Here is a 5729-nt window from a genome sequence, read left to right on the forward strand (position 1 = left end):
CCACCACCACCACCACCACCACCACCACCACCACCACCACCACCATCTCCTCTGATCCCAATAAAAAGATCCAATAAAGAGCTTTGAGAGAGCATTTTTTTTCAGTCCTTTGACCTCAGATATTATCCTGTGAAGCAATGTCAATAGAGATACATCCTGACCACTACACCTTCAGGTCCTACAGCCACAGCTACTAGAGTTTCAGAAAAGAATTTTTTTTTTTTGCCTCCAAAGTCCTTGGCCAAGTCCAATAGTTCAAAACCAGAAACAGGATTTTATCAGTAGAAATACCATTAAAGAAGCTGCATTACCAACTGCTTTGTCACTGTACCCCAAGAACCATGGAATGTTTCCATCTGATTTATAGCTGAACCTTTCATATGTATGGTCTCCTTTAGAATGTGAGCTTCTTGAAAGCAGGGGCCATTTTACTTTTTAAAGTTGTATTACCACCACTTTGTAGAGCATTTAATACATAGTAAGCACTTAAGAAATGTTTTTTATTCATTAATTTATTTATGACTCTAGGCAAGCCTCATAACCGTAACCTCTCTGTGCCTCAGTTTTCTAATATGTAAAATAAATATAATAATACTTCACTGGGCTCAAATGACATAATACGTGTGTATGGTTATATATATATATGTGTATATAAGTGCTTTGCAAATCTTAAAACTGTAGAAATGTCAGTCAATACTAAGGGGCTTACAGTATAATCACAGGGATAGAACATCTGCACACACATCCACATCCACATAATCTTAAGAGCAAAGGAAAAACATTAACAAAATACTCTAGGAATTTTAAGGAAGGAGAGATCTTTTTGTGCTAGGGTATTAGAAGGCTGCATGAGTGGGAAAGGAGGATAAAAAGGCAGAGATACAGGCATAGAGGAGGCAAGACTGGGACCTAGACTCTGGAACTAAGGTATAAGGTCAGGTTAGGATCAGAAGTGACAATGGATGCTGGGCCCTTGAACCATCTGTCTAGCGTTGTAAAAATAAACAAATACTTTTTCCCCCTGGAATAGATACAGGATCTGGGGTTGTTTGCCCAGCTTGAAAGTTTAGAGAGATCCAAAATTAGGGAGCTAAGAAGATAATTCCAGATTCATCTGAATATTTAAAAACTACTGGATCCACCTCTAGGGAAAAAGTGTCTCATCCATTTCTTGACATTCTTTTTTTATCTTCCTCTCACTCTTTCCTCTTTTGCCTTCTTTCTTCTCTCCCTCTTCCCTGCACCTGAATCCCAGGAGAGTCTGCAGGAAGCTTTTAGATGCTGTATTCTAAGTGGAAGACTTCAGCAAAAAGTAATGCTTATTTGCCAGCTTAAGCTCTACGTTTTTGGTCTCTTTAATTCAATTCAGCCACATTCCTGCAGGTGCCAGATTTGCTTCACCTCTTCCCTTCATTCCCTACTTCCTAGCCATTTTCCAGTAAGCCTCATCACCTTCCTTGACATGCAGATAAAAGAAGCAGCAAGGCACAGTGGATAGGATATTGGAATTGGAATTTAGTTTAGGGGGACCTAGATTAAAATCCTACTTCAGATACTTTTGAGCTGTGTTATTCCTAGACCAATCACTTAATTTCTCTCTGCCTCATTTCCTCATTTGTAAAATGAAGTCATTGGACTTCATGGTCTCTAAGGCAACTTCTAGCACTAAAATTATTATCCTATAGACCCTACCCAGAAGATTATTTCCATTTCATCTCAACTTTACTCTGAGGTTCTACTTGATTGATGGTTGCTTCACTTGGTCCACTATTTCAGAGAAGACCCTGTTGTGTTTATTTTGCCTCCTAATCTCTGACTGCCTTCTTTATAGCTACCTGCAAATGTGCGTGTTTTTCCAATACCCACAATCTTCTGTCCAATCATAGAATCATGATCAAACCAATTCTGACATTGTTCCCAGAAGGCGTGTGTCAACCTGCTTTCCTATGGCCCCAGTTGCCATTTGTAATTTTCTGGAGCCAAGTGGCTCCTCCTTTGGCCATTATTACCTTAAATATGCTGACTCCCTCTGTTAGAACCAAGATTGGAACCGAGATAGTGGATTAAAGGTAGCAGCTCAGTTGAACTCTTTCAACATTACCTTCCAAACAACTTAAAATAATGACTTCAAATAAAAATTTGGAGTGGCAGACCCAATAAAAGATCAGGGTGAAATTTTTTTTCCCATCTAAGATAATTTAGGAAGTCCACAGGAGAGCTCTTTAATACCAAGGTGAAGATCTGTCTAGAGTACACACACATGTGGTTGCAGCAACAGCAGCAGATTGGGAAACTCTCAGCCTAAAGATGGTAAATGGGTCAGAAAACTGGTCAGAAAGAGATTACAGAGGACCTGTTACTGGCACAGGGTAGAGCTGGAGTCAATTGTCAACTCTATTGTTCATATGCAGTTTTGGGCCACAATTCCAGGGCAGAAAGGAGTGCTTATGATCAGTCACTAAGGAGTAGGTGTTCTGGTCAAAGTTTCTGGGCCAAGAGGGAGCATTAGTACTTTTAGCTAAAGGGGAACAGGGGCCCTTGCTGGGTAGCACAGAAGTTCAAAGTCAAGAAGTAGCCTAGAAAAATGAGTAAAGAACAACAAGACATAACTTGATCTTAAAAAACTACTATTGAGGTAGGAAAGACCAATACATGGACTCAGAAAGAAGATGATAATGGTAAAACAGTTACAAGCAAAGCCTCAAAGAAAAATACTAATTGGAATAGGCTTAACAAGAATTCCTTGAAGTGTTAAAGAAAGAGATAGGCGTGGTAGAGGAAAAATTGGGAAAAAAGTAAGAGTTTTACAAGAAAATTACGAAAAGAAAATTTATAACTTGGCAAAAGAAGAACAAAAATATTGAAGGAAAAAAAAACTTAAAAAACAGAATTGACCTAATCGTAAAAAAGGCACAAAAATTCTCTGAAGAAAAGAACTCCTTAAAAAGCAAAATTAGGGGTGGCTAGGTGGTGTAGTGAATAGAGCACCAGCCCTGGAGTCAGGAGGACCTGAGTTCGAATCCAGCCCCAGACAAAACACAAAACTAGTTGTGTGACCTTGGGCAAGTCACTTAAACCCAAATGCCCTCCAAAAAAAAGGCAAAAAAAAGGCAAAATTAGCCCATGGAAAAGGAGGTACAAAAGCTCACTGAGAAAAATTATTCTTTAAAAATTAGAATTGAGCAACTGGGGCACAGTGAATAGAGCACCAGCCCCAGAGTCAGGAGGACCTGAGTTAAATCTGGCCTCAGACACTTAACACTTACTAGGCATGTGACCTTGGGCAAGTCACTTAACCCCAGTTGCCCTCCAAAAAGCAAAAAAAAAAAGAATTGAGTAACTGGAAACTATTGATTCCATGAGACAACAAGAAACAATAAAACAAAGTCAAAAGTTAGAAAATAATTAACCTAGAAAGTAGATCAAGGAGAAATAATTTTAGAATTATTGGACTGAAAAGCCATGATCAAAAAACCCAAAAACAAACCTTAGACATTATCTTTCAAGATATTATCAAAGAAAACCACACCAATATCTTAGATCCAGAGAGTAAAATAGAAACTGAAATAATCCACTGATACCTCCTGAAAAAGATTCCCAAATGAAAAGTCCCAGGAATATTATGGCCAAATTCCAGAACCCTCACATCAAGGAGAAAATATTGTAAGCAGTCAGAAAGAAACCATTCAAATATCATGGAGCCACAGACAGGATCATACAAGATTTAGTAGCTTCCATGTTAAAGGATCAGAGGGCTTAGAAAATGATATTCTGGAGGGTAAAGGAGCAAATATTAAAACCAAGAATCACCTACCCAGAAAAGCTGATAATTCTTCAAAGGAAAATAAAAGAATAATTAATGAAATAGAGGACTTTCAAGCATTCTTGATGAAAAGACCAGAGACAGATAGAAAATTGTATGCTCAAACACAAGAATCAAGGAAGCATAAGAAGGTAAATATGAAAGAAAAAATCACAAGGAACTCAACAAGGTCATGCACCTTCTCTGAACACCTCTCATTCTCTCACCATCAGCATTAAGAAATGTTTCTGAGTCCTATTATTTCTGCCTCTACAAGCTGTTCTGTCTGTCTCTGTTCTTATTAGAAGCAGCTATGTAGAGAAGTGGATAGAATACTGGGCCTGGAGAAAGGCAGACTCAAATTCAAATTCCTGATCAGATGCTCAATGACTGTACATCCCTGTTCAAGTTACTTAACCTCTGTTTCCTCAACTTAATAATAAAAATAATAGGGGCGGACAGGTAGCACAGCGAGCAAGAGCACTGGCCCCAGTGTTGGGATGACCTGGGGATCGAATCCGGGCTCAGACACTTAGCACCCACCCAGAAACACCTGGCCATGTAACCTTGAGCAAGTTACTTAACCCCAATTGCTTTAAAAAAAATAATAAAAATAGCACTTACCTTATAGGTTTTATGAGAATCAAATAAGATATTCTTTTCCCTTGTGATTGCCTTCCTAATTCACACCCTTATTACTCTCAACTAGATTTTTTTCAATACATGCCCTAAGTGGCCTGCCTCTAGTTTCTACTTCTTCCAATCCATCTTGCCAGATTCATTTTCTTAACACATGGCTCAGATCATGTCCTGTTCCAAGTGAAAAATTTCTTACCCTGGAATTCAGTCAAATTATAGTTACCCTTCCCAGAATATACCTTGGTTTTTGTTTGTTTTATCTTTCTTTCTTTTTTTTTGAAGGGCAGTTGGGGCTAAGTGACTTGCCCAAAGTCACACAGCTAGTTTTTGTGTTAAGTGTCTGAAGCCGGATCCGATCCCAAGTCCTCCTGACTCCAGGGCCAGTGCTCTATTCACTATGCAACCTAGCCACTCATGTTTTATCTTTATTTTTCCTTTTTTTTAAATGTAAGCATCAGAGCAGCATTTTTTTTTTTGGAAGGGGGAAAGGCAAGGCAATTGTGGTTAAGTGACTTGCCCAAGGTCACACGGCTAGTAAGTGTCAAGTGTCTGGTACCAGATTTGAACTCTGGTTTTCCTGACTCCAGGCCTGTTGCTCTATTCATTGCCCTACCTAGCTGCCCCTAGAGTAGTGTTCTTGTAGTACTCTGTAGTCTCTTTATTTTTTCATTGCCTGGAATCTGAGGATGTTCTCACCATTAGGTAGAGTCTCAAGGTATTTCCAAAAGGGATGGCATCAGCGTATCAGGGTTTCCCTTTACTGCCATTTATTTGAAAGCATATCAGATACCAAAATTACTTATTATATTTCTGTCTCTCTCCTCTATCCCTCAATTAGGCATGTAAGCTTTTTGAAGGCAAGCACTATTTAGGCTTTTTTCTTTCTTTAACAGCTCTAGGATTTAGTAAAGTATCTGGAATATAGGTGACTCAGTAAATGCTTGTTGATTGATTCATTATATTTTTTGTACCCCTCTGTGTTGACCTTTCCTCTACTCCTGGTTCCTTTCCCAACAGCCCATAGTTGCTAGTAAGAAGAACAACATTTCTAGATGAAACTGGTGCTTTGAAATTGTCTTCTGGCTTCTGTCTTTTCCCCTATTCCCTCAGGCTTACCCATTCACAAGTACCAGACAAGGTGCTGGTTTCAGTGCCTGAGGCCTTTGGAAAGGAAGAAAAATGGCTAAGATATGCTAACAAATTCCTTGTCTAACTCTTTAAGTCTTTGGTCGCACACACATACACACACACACACACACACACACACACACACACACACACACACACA

Source organism: Petaurus breviceps, unplaced genomic scaffold, assembly GCF_028583685.1.
Source record: "Petaurus breviceps papuanus isolate PSGF00001 unplaced genomic scaffold, PetGlider_PUasm1.0 91133, whole genome shotgun sequence".
Classification (NCBI taxonomy): Eukaryota; Metazoa; Chordata; class Mammalia; order Diprotodontia; family Petauridae; genus Petaurus; species Petaurus breviceps.